The sequence below is a fragment of the Macrotis lagotis genome, chromosome 1 (genome assembly GCF_037893015.1).
Source record: "Macrotis lagotis isolate mMagLag1 chromosome 1, bilby.v1.9.chrom.fasta, whole genome shotgun sequence".
NCBI lineage: Eukaryota > Metazoa > Chordata > Mammalia > Peramelemorphia > Peramelidae > Macrotis > Macrotis lagotis.
In genome coordinates this window covers 436,044,432-436,068,537 of record NC_133658.1, presented here as the reverse complement: position 1 = coordinate 436,068,537, position 24,106 = coordinate 436,044,432, and the positions used below count along the sequence as shown (strand labels likewise).

The window sequence follows — 24,106 nt, the reverse complement described above, 5'->3', positions numbered from 1 at the left end:
TTGGTTAACTTTTTTTCTTCCTCTTTTAAAAATTCTTTTTTATAAAGTGTGATTCTAGTGGGTTGAAGGGAAGGCTACAGTGGGAAATGTAACTACAAAACCAAGTTATCAATAAAAAATGTATTTTTAAAAAATCTTCAGTTCCAAATAGAATACACACTCCTCAGACTATCATTTAATGCTCTCTCAATGGCTTCAATTTTACTACCTTATTTTACATTACTTCTCTTCATTGATATTCAAATCAGACTTAACTCACTGTTTCTAGATCTCATCATGCTCTTTAAATTAGGGTTACTCACCAGAGCAATCATAATGAAGGCTTTCTGAGGTGGAGTTTAAAATTTGAAGGAAATTTGGTTGGTTTTCCCTAACTATTCCAATTTCATCATATGACAGTAAATGCCTTTCCAAATGAATGATTTCATATCATCACTAGAAAGACAAGGAAGCACAAGAATTATGTGTGCGAAAAAAAATTTTAAAGAATACTCCCAACACAGAATCTGAATAGATACTATGTTTACTTTTTTAAAAATTCTCTTATTTTTTCCTTCTTATTCCATGGGACTATGGCTGCTGCACATGTTACAGCTTCTTGGAGTCACAGGGGACAAGTGGAGTCCCAAGAAGACCCCAAAGTGGCTAAGCAATTCTGAAAAGGGGATCGGCAAAACCTCACCCCAGATGTGCTAGTCCTCCTTGAATATTCAATATATGTGTAACAGTTCCTCCACAGATGGTTTCCCCAGTTTCCCTTCTGCATAGAAAAGTCCTCTCTCTGATATGGATCAGAAATGTACACCCCTCGAGGAGTTGAGAAGCAGGGGAAGATAGATTTTTATGGTGAATGATGAGATTGTCAGCTACCTTTGCTTCCAAGTAAACACTGATATTTTTGGTTTTTTATTTTTTTTTGAATTTTACAATTTTCCCCCCAACCTTGCTTCCCTTTTCCCTCCCCCCCCCCATAGAAAGCAGTCTGATGGTCTTTAGTTTGTTTCTATGCTATACATTGATCAAATTGAATGTGTTGAGAGAAAAATTATATCCTTAAGGAAAAAATAAAATGAGATAGAAAAATTACATGATACATAACTTTTAAAAAAAATTGAAGGTAATAGTGTTTGGTCTTTGTTTACACTCCACAATTCTTTCTCTGGATACAGTACTCTCCATCACAGATACCCTAAAATTGTCTTTGACTGTTGCACTGATGAAATGAGCAAGTCCATTAAGGTTGAACATCACCCCATGTTGCTGTTAGGGTGTACAATGTTCTTCTGGTTCTGCTTATCTCACTCAGTATCAGTTCATGCAAATCCTTTCGGGCTTCCCTGAATCCCCATCCCTCCTAGTTTCTAATAGAATAATAGTATTCCATTATATACATATACCACAGTTTATTAAGTCATTCCCCAATTGATGGACATTCACTTCATTTCCAATTCTTTGCCACCACAAACAGGGCTGTTATAAATATTTTTGTACAAGTAATTTTTTTACCTTTTTTCATGATCTCTTCAGGAAATAGACCCATTAGATATTTTTAAACTGATATTTTTAAAGACAGTAAATAATTAATGGGAATAAGAGTACAAGAATGAGGGGAAGATAAAGGAATAAGCATTTATAGAGCCCTTAAGCAACATGCTAAGAGATTTTACAAATATTATTTCATTTGATCCTCACAACAACCTGTAAGGCAGATGCTATTGTCAATATCTCCATTTTATAGATGAGAAAACTGTGGATGAGGTCACACAGTGTCAGAGGTAAAATTTTAACTCAGGTCTTTCTAACCCAAGGACCTGGGCTCTAGCCAATGTGGTACCATAAACCTCTGGACAATAATATGGAAGGTCCTGTCAAAGATGGCAAGTTCTGTGGGGTCATCTGAGCCATGAAAGAAACATACCTATGAAAGCTATTTTTTTGGAAAATAAGAAGATAAGACCTTCTGAGCTAATTTTAGGGGATAAGGCAAAATAAAAAGTATTTAAAAGATACTAGTAGTTGAATGGGCACGAAACTCCCCAAAGTCTTCTGCTTCTATTCAGGTTCTCTGTAAGTAATGATGATCAGACTTATGGAGGCTGACTGGACCCACCCTACCCCAAGTCCAGGGATAAGGACCCTAGAAGCTATATTTGAGACTGAGCAGCCTTTTCCAACTTGACTCCATCCAGCCTAACTGTAAAAAGACCAGAGGCCCCTGTGAGGCTCTTCAGGCAGCTTTCTGCTCCTTTATCTCATTTCTGATTAATAGGGTAATATGAAGGTCACTGAGGAAGTAGCCTAAGGAAGTTCTTCTATCCAGCCAGGAACTGTAAGACCAAAATCCACCAGGTGCTGGATCAGAGTTTACACCAGGGAAGTCAGTGCAAGCCCTAGAAAATAAAGTCTGAGTCCAAGCACTAAAAGAGGGACATAACCAGAAAATATGAATAAATAAAAAATACTGAATGCAATAAAATGCTATAGATTAAGAGAAATAAAGAGGTAATCCCAGACAAGAATTAACTCCACAATAAATATAAAGCTGAGTGCAAGAGAAAAAAATGGTTGGATTATAATAAATTTTTTTAAATCCTTGGAAGGAAAAAAAATGAGAGATTAAAAAATGAAATTGGAGGGGGCAGCTAGGTGGCACAGCAGATAGAGCACTGGCCCTGGAGTCAGAAGTACCTGAGTTCAAATCCGGCCTCAAACACTTAATAATTACCTAGCTGTGTGGCCTTGAGCAAGCTTGCTTAACCCCATTTGCCTTGAAAAAAAAAAAACAAACCTAAAAAAGTGAAATTGGAACTGGCAAAAGAGCTCTGGAGGAAAAATACAAAAAGGAGAATAAATTACTTAGAATGGATATACTGAAAAATGCAAAGGAACAATCAAAATTCAATAATCCAAATGATTAAAAATGTCACAACAGGGGTGGCTAGGTGGTGCAATGGATAGAGCACCAGCCCTGGAGTCAGGAGAACCTGAGTTCAAATCTGATCTCAGACATTTAATAATTACCTAGCTATGTGGCCTTGGGCAAGCGACTTAACCCCATTTGCCTTGCAAAAACCCTAAAAAAAGGATTTTCTTTGGGGCGGCTAGGTGGCAAATCCGACCTCAGACATTTAATTACCTAGCCGTGTGGCCTTGGGCAAGCCACTTAACCCCATTTCCTTGAAAAAAAATCTAAAAAAATGACCTGGGAATCAATGAAAAAAAAATGGGAAGGAGGGTGGTCTAGTCATACCAGATTTCAAATGGTATTATTACAAATCAGTAGTCATCAAAACACTGTGGTTTTGGCTAAGAAAAAGAGTGCTGAGAAAACCAGAAATCAGTATGGTAGAAACTGTATAGAACAGTATCACACTGTATACCAAAATAAGGTACAGGATTTAGACAGCAGGGTGATACCATATTTCAAATTTGGAGGACATGGAATAGCTTACCTATCAGATCTATGGTTGAAGAAAGAATTTAGGACCAAACAAGATATATAAAACATTAATAATTTTTATTCTATTAAATTAAAAATCAAAAGCATTGGTACAAACAAAACCAATACAACCAAAATTAGAAGGAAAGTAGAACACCCTATACCAAGATAAGATCAAAATGGGTACAAGATTCAGATACGAAGGATGAAATTAGAAGCCAACTAGAAAACCAAGAAAAGAGTTTATCTGTCAGATCTTTGGAGATGTGAGGAGATAGAGGGCATTATAAAATGCATAATGAATAATTTAGACTAATTTAAATTAAAAAGGTTTTACACAAATAAAACCAAGATTAGAAGGAATGTAGAAAGCTGGGAAACAATTTTCACAGTTAATGTTTCTAATAAAGGATTCATTTCTAAAAATACATAGGGAACTGAGATAAATTTATTAGAATGCAAATCATTCCCCATTTGATAAATGGTCAAAGGATATGAACAATTTTTTTTAATTTTTTAAAATTTTTATTAAAGGTATTTGAGTTTTATAATTTTCCCCCAATCTTGCTTCCCTCCCCCCCACCCCCACCCCACAGATAGCACTCCGTCAGTCTTTACTTTGTTTCCATGCTGTACCTTGATCCAAATTGGGTGTGATGAGAGAGAAATCATATCCTTAAAGAGAACAGAATTCTCAGAGGAAAGCAGATCAGACAATAAGACATTTGGGTTTTGTTGGTTTTTTTTCCGAGTTAAAGGGAATAGTCCTTGTACTTTGTTCAAACTCCACAGCTCCTTATCTGGATACAGATGGTACTCTCCTTTGCAGACAGCCCAAAATTGTTCCCAATTGTTGCGCTGATGGAATGAGCAAGTCCTTCAAGGTTGAACATCACGCCCATGTTGCTGTTAGGGTGTACAGTGTTTTTCTGGTTCTGCTCATCTCACTCAGCATCAGTTCATGCAAATCCCTCCAGGTTTCCCTGAAATCCCGTCCCTCCTGGTTTCTAATAGAACAATAGTGAACAGACAATTTTTAGAAGAAATTAAAACTATCTATAGTCATATAAAAATGCTCTAAATTATTATTGATTAGAACAATACAAGTTAAAACAATCCTGTGGTACCACCTCACACCTATTAGATGACAAAAAATGAACAAGGTTGGAGAGAATATGGGAAAACTGGGACACTAATGCACTCGTGGTGGAGTTGTGAACCAATCCAACATTTTTGGAGAGAAATTTGGAATTATGCCCAAAGAGCAATAAAACTGTGCATACCCGTTAATCTAGCAAATATCTCTACTAGATCTGAATCCCAGGGAACATTAAAAAAGAGAAAAAGATCTGCATGTCCAAAAATATTTAAAGCAGTCTTTTTTGAATTGGAAAATGAAGGGATACCCATCAATTTGGGAATGACTGAACAAATTATGGTATATGAATGTGATGGAGTACTATTGTTCTGGAAAAACTTAAATGAACTGATGTTGATGATAGCTCCAAATTGTTTTATAAAATAACTAGCCAAATTCACATTTTTAACAGTGCAGTAAACATATCTATTTTCTTAAAGCCCCTCCAGTGTGATATGGAACCTCAGAGTTGCTTTAATTTGCACTAAATTATGAATGATTTTGGAGTAATTTTAATAGGGCTATTGAGAGACTGGATATTGTTTTCTAAAAACTATTTGTTCATATCCTTTGACCATTTATTATTTGGGGAATGACTTTCAGAGAAAGGCAAATTAAAACAATTTTGAGATTCTATTTCACAACCAGACTTGAAAGAGAGGCATGCTATTATGGATGATGTTTGTCCTTTGTTCTTGAAAAAAGATCATGACCTCAGGGAAGTGATCCCATAAGATTGATTTGAGTGAGGGGGTCTGTGCTAAGTTACCTGGCTTACTTTCTCTTCCAGAGCCACCTGGGTTCAGTGGCCAGATATGAATAAGAAAGTCTGGAGATGGGCTTGGAGGCAAGGCAATCAGGTTAAGTGACTTGCCCAAGGTCACAAAGATGGTAAATATCAAGTGTCTGAGGCCAGATTTGAATACAGGTCCTTCTGACTCCAGGGCTGGTGCTCCATCCACTGCACCAACTTTTGTTTCAACCATTCTAGAAAGCAACAAGTGAAAAAAAATTTCTATCTCTGAAGTCAGAGAAATTAGCTGCAAATCCTACCTCTAAAGAGCAGAATTTGTGTGACCTTGGGTAACTCATTTAAGTTCCCACAGGCTGGGTATCCCTTCTCTGCAAAATGAAGTTGGGAATCAACATGGCCTTCAGGGTCCCACCAGCTCCTGCTCATTATTCCCATGATCCTTTGTTGCAAGTCAACTATTATAAGACAAAATTTCCTGATTCCCAAAGGATCCAAGAAAGAGGGAAGAATCAACAATATATAAAGGTATTTACAGCAGCACTTTATGTAGTAGCAAAAAAAATGGGAAAAGAATAAGTAACCATCAATAGGGAATGGTTGTAAAATTAGGATTTATAAATACAATGAATAGTATTATGCAATAAGAAATAATGAAAGGAATAGATTTGGAGAATCTGGAAAAATTTTATGAATTTTGTTAAAATGAACAGAACCAGGAAAACAACTATGACTATCAACACCATGACAAATTACTACTCCAAAAGACTGATGACTTTCACTGCACTATTCTTGTTGGACAGGTAGTATAATGGAGGTACAGAGGGAGACATGGCTAGTGGTGGTTTTATTTTGCTTGACTGTATTTATTTCTTACAATGGACAGGTTTCTGGGGGGAAGAAGAATAGAGATTTGTGGAACAGCTACATGGCTCAGTGGAGAGAATATTGGATAATTAGGAAAAGCTAAGTTTAAATACTGTCACAGTCATGAACTGGTTATACAACACCTGAGAAATATAGTTAAATTCTCAGTCTCAGTTTTCTCATCTATAAAATGAGTGTAATAATAGTATCTACCTTTCAGAGGCTGCTGTGAACTTTAAATGAGATAACATATGTAAAGTGCCTGGAATAAAGTAAGCATTCAATAAATGTTTTATTTATTTCAAGTGCTTTGTAATGCTTAAAGCATTACATAAATGCTAGATATTATTATTAAGGAGCGTTATGGAGAGCTAATAACAGTAAAATAAAAAAAGGAAAAGAAAGTCATTAAAACATTTTTTAAGATTATAGATGAGAATTGGCTAAAATGGCAAAAAAGAAAAATGATAAATTTGGAGAAGTTGTGAAAAAACTGGGACACTAATGCACTGTTGGTGAACTGATCCAACCATTCTGGAGGGCAATTTGAATTTATGCCTAAAGGGGGAATCAAACTACATACCTCCTGACCCAGCTATACTTCTACTAGGTCTATCAAAGAGATCATAAGAAAGGGGAAAATTCCACATGTACAAACATATTTAAAGCAGCTCTTTTTGTAGTGGCAAAGAATTGGAAATTGAGGGGATGACCATCAATTGAGGAATGGCTTAACAAGTTGTGGTATATGAATGTGATGGAGTACTACTGCTCTGCATGAAATCATGAGTGGTCTGACTTCAGAAAAGTCTGAAAAGACTTGCACTAATTGATGCTGAGTGAAGGGAGCAAAACCAGAAGAACATTGTACACAGCAACAGCAACACTGCATTATGATCAACTCTGATGGATGCCACTCCTCTCAGCAGTTCAGTGATCAAGGACAGTCCTGAGGGACCTGTTAAGGAAAATTCCATTCATAACCAGAAAAAAAAAACTATGGACTCTGAATACAAAGCAAAACATGCTATATTCACTTTTTTAAAGTTCTTTTAAGCTTTTCTTTCCTTCTCATGGTTTTTTCCTCTTTGTTCTAATTCTTCTTTCATAAGATGATTAATAAGGAAATATGTTAAGCATGATCATACACATACAACCTATATCAGACTGTTTGCTGCCATGGGAAGGGAAGAGATGTTGGTAGAAAAATATAGAGCTCAGAAAACTAGCTTTGCATGTAACTGGGAAGCAATAAAAATAAATAAAGGAAGCAAAAATACATAGATGATAATAGAAAGATGTAAAACTAATTCATCTGCATCCCACAGAGATGTGAAGGATGAAACTTGAAGCTAAAATATTCTAAGAAATAAAGTTATTCTTATGTATGTTCTCAGAAAAGGGTCACACAAACTAGACACCATGAAATGATACTCAGCAGTTTAACAAGCTCTGCACAATACCCTTTTCCAACTTCATATATCTATATACAACATCCCCCATGCCTAGATTAAACTCCCTTCCCACCTACTGAAATTCTCCTCCTCCAACTCCTCCAAGATCCATTTACCTGCTCTTCTCACCCCCTCAACTAGAAGTGATCCCTCAACCTCATTAAACCTCTTGGGTTACTTATCTGACTTCTAAGTATTTAATTATAAAACAAGTCACATACTGCACATGTATACTTGTACATATCTAGTCCCTGGAAAACAAGAGCAATTCTATATGTTCCACTGCACACAAAGACACATCCCTAGACCACCCTTCACAAAAACCCACTACTTTGCTAAAGTAACAAAACTCTCTTCCTTTTCTCAGTCATTTTTCTTGAACAAATTGTCTACACTCAGTGCTTACTATTCCTCCCTTCTTACTGCTTTCTTAGTCCTCTACAATTTGGATTTGGACCTTATAACTCAATTAAAACTGTTTTCTCCAAAAGTATCAAATCTTGTTCAATGTAATAAGCCTTTCTTCATCCACATCCTTGACCTCTCTGCAGCTTTTGACATTTGCCATTGTTGACCAATTCATTGTTACTCTCTCTTCTGGACTTTTTGAGAAACTGCACTCCTGGTTTTCCTTCTCTTCTGACTCCTCTTGGGCTTCCTTTGCTCCTTCATCTGTCACATCATGCCACAACCTGTGGGTATATCATATATCTGTAACTTCCCTATTACTATCAAAGGTGTTACCATCTTTCACCCACCCAGGTTCACAATCTCAATATAATCCTAAATTCCTCATTTTCTCTTATTCTATACATCACTCAAATAATTCACAATTTTTGATATTTGTACATTTACAAGAATCTCTTAAATACATCTCCTATTCTCCACTCACACAGAAAAATCACCTGTAATTCAAGCTTTCATCATTTCTTGCTTTACTACATACATATGTGTATACAAGTCACTTCCCCAACTCCCCCAAAACTTCTAATGGTTCTGTCTTATCCCTAGAATCAAATATAAACTCCACTATTTGGCAGATAAAGTTCTCCACAACCTGGTCTGTTCCTACTTTTCCAGGCTTCTTGTTCTGTACACAGGATGCCCCATTTCCCCATTCTGTGCTTCTGTCCTGGCTGCCATAGCTGTAATGCACTCCTTCCTCACCTCTCTATGAATCCGTTTTCCTTCTAGACTCAAATCAAGTACCACCTTCCATTTAAGACCCTTCCCGATCCTCCTAGTCCACTTCCTCCCCAAACATCATTTTGGACTCATTATATGTAAACTTATAGATGCACACATATTGTTTCCCCTTTACAGTTTGTTTGCTTAGAATTATTGTTTCTCCTTTATGGCAGGAACTGCTTTCTTTTAGTCTTTGCAGCTCCAGCATTTAGCACAGTGACTGGAATGTAGTAGGACTTAATCCATGCATGTGAACTGACTGAGTGTATTCCTGCTCTACTGCACTGTAAACCTCGGGGCAGAACCTGTTCTCTGCCATCTTTCTTATGCTTAGTGCCTAGGACAGTGTCAGAGGCTCTTATGAAATGGTTTGTGGGAGCAGTAGCATTAGCACAAAGGAGGGGGGTGTCTGAGTCAGAAGACTGGGGTAAAGTCTCACCACAAAGTGGACAAACCACGGTACCTTTCAGAGCCACAGGCTGCAGAGCGGCTGCTGGTATGTGGGTAGCAGATGAGGATGTTCTGAAGGCAGAAACAACAACGGCTAGGTAGGGTCTACACACAGACAGACATATACAGAGATACTGATACAGACAGACACACACACAAACAGGTAGGGTCTACACACAGACATTAACACAGACAAACACAGACATAGATACAGACACACATACACAGACATACACATAGTGTGTGCAATCACTCCTCTCTTCATATCTGGAGTAAGTTTATGTCCTATCCTGGTCTGACTCAGTTGGGGGGATGAGAGAGGTACCCCCAAGGGGAGTACGTAGAAGGTCCTCCTCCGCCTCCTCACTAAAGTCTGTGAGTGTGTTCAAACAGGTATCACCAGTCTCACACTCAGAGAGTTCAATTTTCTTTCCTTCAAATTTCTTTTCAAGACCAGAATGATTCTGCCATGGAAGAAGGGAATAGAAGATTATACTATGGAGAAACTCAAATCAGAGAGCAGGGTAAGAAGGCAAGTAGCTGACTCTGGAAAATAGTTCCTAAAATAAAATAAGTTCCTAAAACGTAACAAAACTTTAAATTTTCAAGTCATAATTTCTTTCAGAGTTCAAATTATACATATCCAGCTACGTATTTGTGTATGTACACATACACACACACACACACACACACACACACACACACACACACACACACAAAACTCATCTGTATCTTTTCTTCAAGTAAGAAGGTAGAACTTTCAAGATCTCTCTAATTCTAGAATTCTGAGAAATTGGTCTTTTGTCATCATTTTTTCCTAAAGGTTAACAAAATGGAAAATGAAACAAAGGGACCTGAGTAATCCACAAACTGGCAGAGAGCCTAATAACTAAGAGATGTTTATAAATAATAGCATAAATCCAGTTCAAATCTCTGAAGTTCCTTACAGAAGCAAAAACAGAAGTAATTATGGGCCAAGCCATACAAGTCTCCTTTTACCTCTAAATTTGGGGCCACCCACTGACTGGAAATGCAGTCCCAAATCTCCCTAAATGTCCTCTAATTCTAGAAGAAAGCTGCTCAGTTAAAAGGATTAGCAGCAGCAGTTTGAGGAAACACAGCAAGCAGAACTTCCTCAACTTGAAGGGATGATTTCAGGCCAAGGCAAAAGTGGTTTCCTTCTACTCATCAGCATGTGGTAGAAAAAAATAGCAAGCAGAGAAACTGTATCCTTTCCAGGAAACGGCCTCTCAGGGCCCTTGGGACAACCTCTCAGCCACATAGGACAAATCTTCCATCTGCTAGAGTCTTCTCTAGGCCTTGATCAGTTGCATGGAAATATGTACTAAACTAGTCTATACCAACATAAGGGGCAATGACTGGCTTTCCCCACTTACAAGCCTATAAAGGGTCAGATGCTACTGTCCCCCAAAAGACTATTTTATAGAATAAAAAGACCCAATTCTATTAATAATCTTAATTCTGCATAAGAGGAAAACATCAATATACCTACAATGTAAGAGAAAAAACAATGAAAGCTGACTGAATATGAGGTGAGATTTTGACAGAATGAAGTTGAGTCTGTGCTAATTCCTTTCCCCTCTCCTTTAACTAAGTCCCAATCCCTAGTATCTAGGGACATGTATCTGTAGCCTCACTTATCTAAAATCAATCAACTAACATATATTGAAGGGCCAGACACTGTCTCTAGGTGGATGCTAAGAATACAAATACAAAAATTGAAGACCCTACCTTCAAGAAGCTTGCATTCTTCGGCAGAAGAAAGTAGGCACTGGTTATAAAGAGAAAAAAGAAATAGCTAAGAGAGATACTGGCCCCCTAGAAACCAAACTGAATTTAGAGGAAAAGAGGTTAAAGGATTGGAAAGCTGGATTCTGGTCTTGTCCCTACTAAGGTTAAATTTGGTGAACTTTGGTTTCTCCACCTCCTGAATTTTCTGGGGCTCTTCTGAATTCAGCTCCAATCCTACTTTCTGTGAGATATCTTGTCGCCCACGCTCAGCCTCCTCTAGATAACCTCCCAATGACAATTTTTTTGCATGTTATCTCTCTCATTAGAATATGAACTCACTGAGTGTAGGGATTTTGTTTTTCTTGTTTTGTTTTTTAACTTTCTTTTTATCTATACCACTTAGCACAGTGTCTGGCACACAATAAACACTATAATTAACTGTTTATTAAATGACTAATATGTATAACGAATACAAAGAGAGAGATATGCATACTGTAAAGATGTAATTAGAAAAGTGAAATAGACTGGAAAGCTATAGCCAAAGTATTATTTTAGAAATCTAAAAACAGAGAGAATGAAAATCAAAGTGTGACACAAAAAGCAGGCTCATATCAGTGTCAAATTCAAAATATACTTTTTGAAACTAGTAGTATATTTAGTAGAGATTCCCTTTCATAATGAAAGTGAGCAAGAATGAAGGGAACTTAGGCATTACCAGATCACAAAAGCTATATTAAAAATAGCTGTCTTCAAAACTGCTAAATTAGAAAATAGCAAAGTAGAACAGTAAAGAGACAGACAAGTTCTAGAAGCAAAAAAAATATAGAGATAAAAATAAAACACAAACATTAAACAAAAACTGATGGGAAAACTGGAATGCAATTTGGCAGAATACACGTAGAGCTACATGCTAACTTTATTGTATATTTAATTTTTTTCATTGTTTTATTTTTTTTGGTTTTTACAAGGCAATGGGGTTAAGTGACTTTGCCAAGGTCATACAGCCATACAGCTAGGTAATTATTAAGTGTTTTATGGCCACATTTGAACTGAGGCCCTCCTGACTCTAGGCCCGGTTCTCCATCTAGTTGACCTTATTGTATATTTAAAAGAAATAACAAGTTGCACATATGCATGTTTCATGTGTAGTCATCTTTTCTTTTTCTATTTTGCTATGTTATGGAAATGCTAGTTATTTCTTAAATTCAGAATAAAAAAAATAAAAATTTGAAAAAAATTTAACATAAAAAAGAAAAAGGAAAATCAGTATTCTTGGAATGGTTGAATGAAGAAAAAAGTCTTTAAATCAGATATTCCAATTATTAAGTCCAACTTCACATTTTATTATCCCCATTCTGCAAATGAGGAAACTAAGACCCAGGGGGGGTTACGTTACTTGCCCACTTTCACAAATCACTTTGTGTGTCTAACAAAAACCAAAAGTAACACATCCAAGTGCTCATTAACTGAGGAATGACTGAAGGAACAAGGGTATATGAATATAATAGCATACTGCAATATAAAAAAAACGAGTGATTTGAAGAAACATGGCAAGATTTTTTTGAACTGAAGCAGACCAAGCAGGAAAAAAATCACAAATAACTATACAGTGACTACAAAAAATATAAATTAAAAACAATGCTAACAGGCAACTAAAATTAGATTTAAAAACAGTGACCAATAAAAAATTCTAAAGGATATTTTAGGACATGGTTTCTCTGAAAAGTTGGAGATTATGAATCATGATTATCATGAAGAGTCCAGTGGTTGTGCCACTGATTTTAATTGGTTTTCTTTTTGACAATGAAATGCTGGGGGGTGGGGAGTTGGGGGTGGGGGTGGGGTGAAGGTAGGGAGCAGGAATGAAAACATCAAGATCTGTGAATAAAAGGGAGGGACAGCAATAAAACTTTTTTTAATTTTTAATTTAATATTTATTCTCATTTTGTACAAATAATTTTTTTACATTAGTAAAATATTCTTGTTTAAGAGTAAATGAAATACCCCCTCCCCCCATAAATATAGACTTGCTTGAGTGATAAAGTAAAGGGGAGAGAAAAAAATTAAAATAAAAAAAATAGTAATAATTGTAGGCATGGTGCAATGGATGGAGCACCAGCCCTGGAGCCATGAGCACCGGAGCCCACATCTGGCCCCATACACCCAACAATCACCCAGCCATGTGACATGCAAACCACCTGAACCCCACTGCCCCGTAAACCCCCCCCCAAAAAAAAGAAAAGAAAAGAAAAGAAAAAAAGACCCAAAATAAAATAAAATAGTAATAATAGTAGGGGTGGCTGGGTGGTGGACAGAGCATTGGCCCTGGAGCCAGGAGCACCTGGGTCCAAATCCAGCCTCAGACACCCAAGGATCACCCCTGCTATGCAGCCCCAGGCAGGCCACCCAGCCCCATTTGCCCTTCACCCTCCCCCAAATAATAATAAAAAATGTGCTTAAGCGTTTGTTCCAACACCAACAACTCTGTCACCGGTGGATCACATTCTTTATGATAAGTCCATGGCAAAAGTTACTTCCATATTTTTCCACCGTTGCCATTGCTGATCCCAACTCCCTCCTTTCATATTTCTCCACTACCATGCACTATATTTTCTCTCTCCTTTCACTCTGACTCTGCTGTAGGATAGCTGAGTGGCACAGCAGACAGATCCCTGGCCCTGGAGCCAAGAGGCCCCAAACCCCCATACTACCCCTTAGGGCCAGCATCCGTGTGGCCCTATGGTCCTGGACAGGCCATCCAATCCCAGCCCCTTGCAAGAAGTAAAAAAGAAAATGTGTTATATCTCTCCCCCCATGGTCCATCCTCTCCTCCTTTATTCACATCCCCACCCCTTCCCCCTGCTTCCCCCCTCCTTCTTACTCCAGATGTCTATACCCCATTGAGTATATATGCTGTTTCCTCTCCTAGCCACCTCTGATGAGAGCGAAGATTCCCTCATTCCCCCTTGCCTTCCACCCCTTCCATATCATTGCAATAGCTCATTGTTATAAAGAAAAATCTTATTATATGAAATATCTTGGCCCATTCCCCCCTCTCCTTTTTCTTTCTCCCATTACATTTCCCTTTTTTTTCCTATTGACTCCATTTTTACAACATATTTTATCTTCAAATTCAGCTTTCTCCTGTGCTTCAACTATAAAAACTCCTTCTACCTGGTCTGTTAATTGAGGAGATTTATATGAGTATTATCAGTGTCATTTTTCTATGCAGGAATACATGCAGTTCATCCTCGTTAAGTCCCTCATATTTTCCCCTTCTCCTCCAATCTCTATGCATCACCCAAGTCCTGTTTCTGAAGATCAAACCTTCCAACAGGAACATTTGAAATTCCCCTGGTTCACTGAAAGTCCATCTTTTTCCCTGGAAGAGGACATTCAGCCTTGCAGGGTAGTTGATTCTTGGCTGCATTCTAAGCTCTTTTGCCTTCCAGTATATTATATTCCAAGCCCTACGAGCTTCCAATGTAGTTGCTGCTAAGTCCTGTGTGATCCTGACTGCAGCTCCATGATATTTGAACTGTGTCCTTCTGGCTGCTTGTAATATTTTCTCTTTGACTTGGGAGTTCTAGAACTTGGCTATAATATTCCTAGGGGTTGGTTTTTTGGGATCTCTTTCTTGGGGGGATCGGTGGATTCTCTCCATTTCTATTTTGCCCTCTGCTTCTAGAATATCAGGGCAATTTTCCTGTAGTAATTCTTTGAAAATGATGTCAAGGCTCTTTTCCTGATCGTGACTTTCAGGTATTCCAATAATTTTTAAATTATCTTTCCTAAGTCTGTTTTCCATATCATTGTTTTTTCAATGAGATATTTCACATTTTCTTCTAATTTTTCACTTTTTTTGGATTTGAAGTATTGATTCCTGATTTCTGGCAAATTCATCAATCTCCCTTAATTGTATTCTTTGTCTGAAGGATTTGTTCTCCTCAGAGAGTTTTCTTATCTCTTTTTCCATCTGGCCAATTTTGCTTTTTTAAAGCATTCTTCTCCTCCATAACTTTTGTTTTTTAGGTTTTTTTGCAAGGCAAATGGGGTTAAGTGGCTTGCCCAAGGCCACACAGCTAGGTAATTATTAAATGTCTGAGACCGGATTTGAACCCAGGTACTCCTGACTGGCCGGTGCTTTATCCACTATGCCACCTAGCTGCGCCCCCCCCCCCCCATAACTTTTTGAACTGTTTTATCCATTTGACCTAAGCTGGGTTTTAGCATACTATTTTCTTCAGCATTTTTTTGGATTTCCTTGACTAGGCTGCTGACTTCATTTTCATGTTTTTCCTTCATCTCTCTCATTTCTTTTCCCAGTTTTTCTTCTAACTCACTCATTTGATTTTCAAACTCTTTGAGCTCTGTCATAGCCTGAGCCCAATTTCTGTTTTTCTTGGAGTCTTTAGATGCAGGAGCTTGTGCTTCCTCATCTTCAGACTGAGTATTTTGATCCTTCTTGGGCTCATTTGCAAAATATTTCTCAATGGTCTTCCTCTTTTTTTCTCTGCTTGCTCATTTTCCCAGCCTGAGCCTGTTTTTGGGGTGCTTCCTGAGCTTTTGGGACACTCCCACAAGGGTCTCAGTATGTGAGGCTCTGTCTTCCCTCCTGGTCTGTGAATGACCATATGCGCCCCGCTCTGCCACGGGGCTGAGGTGGGGGGGCCCTGCTGTTCTATGGGGGGTCCTAAACTGTGATCAGAATCTGAATGTGTTCAGAGCCCCAGAGTCCTGTTCCAGGTGCAGAGTTCTGCAGTCTCTCTCTCTCTCTCTCTTCACTCCCCTCCCTAGGTTCAATGGGCTCATGCCCTGGGGGTTCCTGCTTACCAGCTCTGCCTGCTTCTGTTCCTGGAACTTGGCTGTGCTAAACATACTGCTAGCTGTGTGCCCTGAGGGCTGGGCTCCCCGTGCTCGCTCTGGCAGAGGTCCCCCGCTATTCCCCCAATTTGTGCCCGGTGCTCCCCGGGGTGTAGCTCAGGAGACTCCCCCGCTGCTGTGAGCTGCAGCTCCCAGCGCCCTGGGACTGCCTCTGAAAGGCTGAAGTTCTTTCGCTCTGGGGGGCCACCCTTCTGGCATGCTACCCCTCTGATCCTGAGGAGCAGAGCCTTTCTCGCAATAAAACTTTAAAAATCAAACTAAACAGAGAACAAAGAAATGGGGATAAAATAACCTACCCTAAAGTTGACTTTTTGCAAGGGAAAATACAGGTTAAATTCTATGTAAATGAAGGAGGAGGGTCTAATAATCATTCTCTTCCTCCCTGAAGTTAAAGTACAATTGATGAGAAGATGGACCAGAATATTTATTTATCAAGGATCCAAAAGGATTTCATGAGGTTTAGTTTCACCCATATTTTCACACACACACAGTTCATTGACCTGTTCTGTGGCTGTAAGTATCACAGTTATTCTGCTTTAGGAAGATCAAATCCCATGCAAAACCCATGAAGGGAGGAAAAGCAGACAGAAATAGACTTCAAGGATCTAACAGACAGAGCTAGAACCTGTCAACTCATCTGGATAGCCTCCTGGGATCCTGTCCTAGCTTGCTTCTATTGCTCTTTCCAGTAATGATGGCTTGCAGATAAGCACCTAAACAGAAACTTCCTCCTCTACTCATCTTTATCTTCCTACATATGCTGGCATAGAGGAATCATACTTAAACATTAGAGCAAGAAAATATCTTAAAGATCAAATCTAACATCTCAATTTACATAAGAGGAAATATGTCCAAAGCAGTTTCATGATTTATACATGATCATACCAGAAGTAAAACAAAAGCCTTCTAACTCTAAGGCCTTTATTACTTACTCTATACCAGGCTGTCTCCTTCAAATGTAAATTCCTGTATTTGGGTTTTTAAAAATCAGTGACACTGGTCTCTACCCAGCATCCCACATCCCACTTCTACCTCCCAGCATTTCTGCAAGCAGATGCCAATGCCTGGCCTGCTCTCCCTCCTCCTCTCCACGCTTCCCTGGCTCCCTTCAACTCTAAGCTCAGATTCTATCTATGCTTCCTAAATGACCTGACTCATTTCATTTTGGGTTCCCAGTAACCAGGATAGGGCCTTGTAGCTAGTAAATGTTCCACAAAAACTTGTTCATTGATGAATAACATTGCTATATAATTTTTATTGAAACACAAAAAAATCACAGAAGAGAGCCTGAGAGATTAGAGAATATTAGTTCAATCTCTTCATTTCATTATGTAAATACTAAGGTAAAGAGAAGTCAAGTGATCTACCCAAGGTCATACAGAGCAAACTAGTGCCAGAGGTAGGACTACAATCCAGATCTTTTCACTCTCAATCCAGTTACTTTCTCATTATACCATTGTTGATGGCAGCAAATCCAAACTTCACTCATACTAATCTTCAAAAAACTTGCTTCATCCAGGCTAGTTTCTTCCCTATTCCCAGCATATGCATATATTCTCCATTCTGTGCCTTTACTTATAACAAAAATCAGCTTTCTCCCACTTGCTTATATATTCAAATCCTATTCATTGTTAAAGAATCAGCTCAGTCTCCACTGAAGGCTTCCCTGAATATCTAAGGAAGACATCTCTCCCCTTTTTCCTTTTTCATGTCTGTAACAGCTATATATCCTAAACTACACAATCTCACTTATTTACAAGTGTTCTATCATTATAAAGTTTCATTTGTATTAGTCTTGAATACCCACCAGACAATTTCTTAAGGGTAAAGTCTTCTTGATTTTGTATCTTGGCTCCAATCTTCTCCACTCCCAGAATAGGAACCCAGGAGTAGCTCCCTGGATGTGCATTAACTAACTCTGAAATAAAATAAAATAATAATAATTGGCACTTATAAGTTTTAACTTTTTTTAGGGGTTTTTTTTTCAAGGCAAATGGGGTTAAGTGGCTTGCCCAAGGCCACACAGCTAGGTAATTATTAAGTGTCTGAGGCCAGATTTGAACTCAGGTACTCCTGACTCCAGGGCCGGTGCTCTATCCACTGCGTCACCTAGCCGCCCTTATAAGCTTTAACTTTTGGAAAATGCTTTACATTTGATCTTCACAATAACTTTGCTAGTTGGGTATTATGGGTGTTATTGTCCCTGTTTTGCAGATGAAGAAACTAAGGCTTACCAGTCACATACCCACTGTCAATAAAAGCATGACTTCATTTTATCCAAGTTGCTATAATGATGCTCCAAAAAAAAGGATTAAAATCATTGCTCCCTTGAATTTTTCAAGTACTAAATCTGTGTTCATGTAAAAAAAGATTTGAAACTTTTAGTACAACTCAATATGAATTTAAAGGGTGATATATCACCTTAAAAAGTATCTAATAGGAGAAAGTAGCAGAAGTCATCTGAGTAACAGGAAATACGGAAGAGGGGAGAAGAGAAAACTCATCATGAATGGCCTCAGTTTTTTTTTTTTTAGTAAAATATGAGATAAGGTTCTCAGCTGAAAAAGTGAGGGGAAAAGGAGGCATCGAAGTCTGAGGAGGCTGATGTGGAGGTAATGCACATTAAGAGACAGGTACAGTAGGGTTACCTGGAAGCAAAGAGAGCCCAGTTTTATAATGGATCTAATCAGAAAAGTTGCTTGATTTTTCTCCAACTTTGTTCAGCAGATATGTGAAGCCTTTCTCATTCTATATGAATTCTGTCTATATCCTCCCATAAATAGGAGCAATCCTTTAGTGCTTGAGACTTGTAGACTATCCACTGGCTCTCCCAGACCACTTCCCCTTCTGACAATACTAATACTCTGGTGATACTAACCTCATCACTTTTCAAGTACAATTCTTTGTTGGTAATAATATACGATCTATTCACACCTATCTATCTCTCCACTGAATCTTGGGTAAACCAGAAATTCTATCTTTGGAAAATGATATTCCAAGACTCAGTCATAAAGCTGGAAGAAAAGAGGTGTTAAAAAGCTAGGCCTTTGTTTCAGAAAGAAACCCAAACTCACTGAGAGAACTGTATAATTTCTCTAAGACAACTTTTCCATTCTCTTTCCTCTATCTAACACTGGGTTCAATTCATTAGCCTTTTACAGTATTTGTCTAACATACATGTACTACTAGAAAACTAGCTCAATTCCCTCTCCTCCCCTACCAACCCCCCCACTCAACTATTGCACCTAATATACATACCACTTTCTTTTTTACTTTTTTTTTTAGGTTTTTGCAAGGCAAATGGGGTTAAGTGGCTTGCCCAAGGCCACACAGCTAGGTGATTATTAAGTGTCTGATACTGGATTTGAACCCAGGTACTCCTGACTCCAGGGCCAGTGCTTTATCCACTGCACCACCTAGCCGCTCCCTCACATGCCACTTTCAAAGAAAATAGCAGTGGTTTGTGTTCCTTACCATTCCTCTATTTCCTCATCTTTTAATGTCAAAAATCTTGTCAAAAAAGTCAGAAAGGAGTAGCCTCAATTGCATACCATATTTTTTTTCAATTTAGTATTGATTTTATTTCTTCTAACAAGTTGAAGGTTTGACTATGCACAGTTATTTATATAAAAAATTTCATTCCAACATCAGAAGCAGCAGTAGTTTCTGGTTAAAATATAATTTTATTTTTTGTGAAGTTATTGATTCTGGCCTCACCCCATACCTCATAATTATCTGCTTGGAGTATTCACAAGATGCTGGAGGTTTCCATGAAAACATTTGCTAGAGCTCCCAAAGCAAACCTAAAAACTTCTAAATATGCTCTAGTTTGAATTTTTAAAAAGTGTAGAGACCAACAAAGGGAAATCATATTTTGAATCTGATTCTCATTAACAGGAAGAAACCATTTGCAGGGGGTGGGGGTGAGAAATCTGAAGGAAAATGGTTGATCTATCCTTAAGTTTGTGAAAGGGGAGAGCAAACTGAGAAATGAGCTGACATGCAACCCAGATTTTGGGTTAAGAGATGAACAAGAATGAAATTCTAGGTGAAGTATGGCTACATGCAATTGTAATGTCTGTTACTAGGAAGGTTGAGGTCATGGATCCCTTGAGCTCAGGCACTCTAAGCTAAAGAAGAGCTAAAGTTCATTGGGTATCCTCACTAAGTTCTCTTCTAATATGATGAGCAAAGGATCATCAGACTGCCTAAGGAGGAATGGTCCAGGTTAGAAAAAAAGGGCAAGTTGAAGTTTCTGTGCTTAGCAATACCAGATTCAGATCATGAGTGGCTGCTACATTTCCGGACTCAAGCTTAGGAACTTGTCAAAAGAGATCTTAAAAAGAGAGAGAGAGAGAGAGAGAGAGAGAGAGAGAGAGAGAGAGAGTTAAACAAACAAAAAAAGAGATCTAAACAGATAATAGTGAACTTACCAACAGATATACCTAAAAAAGAAATACATATATTTTATACACACACACACACACACACACACACACACACACACACACACATCACATATATAATATGCATGAGAAAGGTACTGAATTCCTTCTTTTTTTTAAGGTTTTTTGCAAGGCAAATGGGGTTAAGTGGCTTGCCCAAGGCCACACGGCTAGGTAATTATTAAGTGCCTGAGACCAGATTTGAACCCAGGTAACTCCTGATCCAGGGCTGGTGCTTTATCCAATGCACCACCTAGCCGCCCCTCTGAATTCCTTCTTAATGCCCTTTGAGCAGAAACAAGATAACCATGTACATTCTACAGTGAGTACTCATCAGAGATGAGGAGGGCTTGAACTAGCTGGCCACTGAAGTTCATTCCTACTCTCAAATTCTATGATTCTACCTTGTACAAATCATTCTTCTCTTTCATTTCTTATTTCCCAACTCATGTTTTCCAAAATATTTTTCACTGTCCTCTACTGTACCTTGTATTGGAATCAAGGTTATCAAGATATATTTTGATTGAAGAGTTTTATTGAGCATCTAAATCTCATCTTTTGCAACAGTTGTTGAAATATAGGCTGTAATTATCTTTCTGATTGTCTTTTTGCAAATGCTTATCATGAGAAATGCCATCGAAGATGACCAAATATCTTATGAATAATATTCTAAAGCCAACTCTCTCAAGTACCTTGATTTACCTCTCCAAGGAAATCCTATCAGTTCATAAGATTCAGTTCCTCCAATAATATGATGATTTATTGATTACTGGACAAGGATGTCACCTTTAGAATACCAATAACATTTGGAGATGGTCTAAAAACTCCACATTTAGCATTTCATAGAGAAATTTGACAAAATTCTGCTCTTTTGTATGTTCACAGCTTAAGGTGACTCTCATTCTTGAAGGCTATGCCCATAGGCTAAGTATAGGTTTTACTATGCTGGAAATATGATCCCAACAACAGGCTATATTCCCTTTCCCTCCACTTTGCAACTTTCACTCCAGAAGCTGAGAAGAACCACAGAGTACTGAAAGAACTCTTATATTTTTCTTTGTTTTAATGGGTTGCTATGATCAAAGTATGAATTCACTTATTGGTGATGGGGCCCCTCCATATCTAGTTAAGCTATGAATGAAAAATCATTTACTAAGATTTAGTGGGGGTTGGGGGCAGGGCTAGGTGGTGCAGTGGATAGAGCACCAACACTGGGGTCAAATCTGAGTTCAAATCTGGCCTCAGACATTTAATAATTGCTTAGCTAGGGGCAGCTAGGTGGCACAGTGAATAGAGCACCAGCCTTGGAGTCAGGAGTACCTGGGTTCAAATCTGACCTCAGACACTTAATAATTACCTAGCCGTGTGGCCTTGGGCAAGCCACTTAACCCCATTGCCTTGAAAAAAAATCTAAAAAATAAAAAAATAATTGCCCAGCTATATGACCTTGGGCAAGACAGTTAACCCCATTGCCCTGCAAAAAAGAAAAAGAAAAAAGAAAAAGCTTTAGTAGACCCAAAGCACTGGAGGATACAGACAACAGCAAAAACAGTTCTTGCTCTCTAGTGCTTATATTCCAATACAAAGAGACAATCAATCTATCTTTCTTTCTTTCTTTCTTTCTTTCTTTCTTTCTTTCTTTCTTTCTTTCTTTCTTTCCATCTATCTATTTATATATCTATCCATCCATCCATCCATCCATCTGTCTATCTAGATGAAAATAGTGATCAGAGAGGGGTATTTTGGTCTTTGAAGTTACAAGGATGATGAGTGAAAAAAAATTAAGTATCCGCTAAATGTGAATCACTGTGCTTAAGGGCTGGAAATACAAATAGAAAAGCAATCAGTCCTTCCCATTGCAATAGCTGAAGACAATACATATAGAAAGTTTTACCTGCAAATCAAGAGAGAAAGGCCTAGTGGCTTTTAAATTGCAGTGGCAAAAGAGATGCTAATACAACTTTTTTTGATGTCATTTCCATTGATAAAACTATATTTACTTCGGAGGATGAACCATTTGGAGGTGCCAAGGACTTTGGTGATATGAACTTTTTCAAATCTTCAGTAGCTTTAGCTACTGAAACTAATGAAGGTAGGGGCTAGAGTGCATACATTGACAGGTAGTTTCTCTCCAAGGGTTGTTCCACTGAACAATAGTTCTGGGGGCCATGCTGAGGACAGGGTTGGTAGTCTGGGAGTCCTGCTATTCCTGTGGCTCTTGGGTTTACCTACCTGTCAAGAACTGGTCAGCAAAAAAATATGGTGATAATGAGCATAGTGGGGCCCCTTCTCCACTATGGTTGTTCCCATTGATCATAACTATGGAGATTGATAACAGGGCTAGTGGTCTGGGAGGCACTGAAGTTCTTGGGCATCTTGGATCCTAGGTCCTGAGCTATTTCCAATGGGATCTGAAGGGAGGTGGAGAAGGAAGGGGTGGTAATAGTTTGATTTGCCTGCTGCATTATACTTTCTATTTCTCCCTTTATCTTACTTCTTCAACTAGGATGGCTTGCCCCTCCCATCAACTGCAGATGTTCAGCAGGTGGTGATAGAGGCAGGGAAGGAAGATACCCTTCTCCAGAAGGTTGATTCCTCAGGAATAAATTAACACACCCTCCCAACACCTCCTTCCCACTTCCCATTCCCTAACCCCCAATAGCAGCACTGATTCAATTATGGTTCCAGAACTGAAAGGTAGATATACTCTCTTGTAAGATCATATCTAAACTTTTTCTAGCATAGTAGAACCTGTACTCCTCTAACATAGCCTTTAAGAACATAGGGTCATCTCCATGGAGAACAGAAAGTAGTAGTATTGTATGGCATTAACATATTTTAAAAAGGAAATAAAATTAATCTGGCATGATCAGGTCTTTATAAAGCCATACTGGATTTATTAGATCATGACTTCACTTTTTAAATATTTACAAAACCTCCTTTTAATAACACTGTAAATCTTTCCAAACCAAAAAATGAAGCTCACTAGCCTGTAGTTAGTTGGCAGATTCAATCATCTTCCCTTTTTTGAAAATCAATCAATCAATCAATAAGCATTAAGTGCCTACTTTATGCCAGGCACCACATACTATGCTGAACACTGGTAATACCCCCCTTCCCCCCAAAAAAGAAGCAAAAGACTGTCTACTCTCAAGAGCTCACAATCCAATGAGGGAGAAGAACAAATTTGTATAATCTATATAGGACATAAAGAATATATAAAATAAACAGGGTGTGTGTTTCTGTGTGTGTGTGTGTGTGTGTGTGTGTGTGTGTGTGTGTGTGTGTGTGTCCAAACAGGCTACATAGGCAGCTAGATGGCAGTGGATAGAGTGCTAGAATCAGGAAGCCTTCTCTTCCTGAATTCAAATCTGGTCTCATACTAGCTATGTGACCCTGGGCAAGTCACTTAACCCTTTAGTAGTCTCAGTTTCCCCATCAATAAAATAAACTGGAGAAAGAAATGGCAAAATACTGAAGTATCTATGCTAAAAAAGAAACTTCAAACAGGTTTGACTAGAAGGTCAGACATGACTGAAAAATGGTTGAACAATAAAAGAAGCCATAAACAGAATAAAAAGAAAATAATAAAAAGTTTAAGTCACTAGTATTAAGAGAGTTTGGGATTGAGAAGTACAAGATTAGGAACAGGCTTTAAAAAGTTCAGAAAGGTAGAAAGGGATTAAATTAAGATAAGAGCTTTTCAATGCTATACAGAGGATTTTTTTTAATTTTTCT

General features: G+C 38.2%; 1 long non-coding RNA gene across 3 annotated transcripts in view; it reads right to left on the bottom strand.

The window, feature by feature from the left end:
* LOC141506464 (uncharacterized) overlaps nt 1-24,106 on the bottom strand; it is a 247,160-nt gene that overhangs the window by 210,615 nt on the left and 12,439 nt on the right. For 2 of the 3 annotated variants that reach the window (XR_012473895.1, XR_012473893.1), the window contains 2 exons: nt 17,731-17,841; nt 11,040-11,079 (listed from right to left, as the gene is read on the bottom strand). This is a non-coding gene — a long non-coding RNA (uncharacterized LOC141506464). The remainder of the gene's footprint in view (nt 1-11,039; nt 11,080-17,730; nt 17,842-24,106) is intronic. The other variant, XR_012473894.1, reaches the window with a different exon arrangement.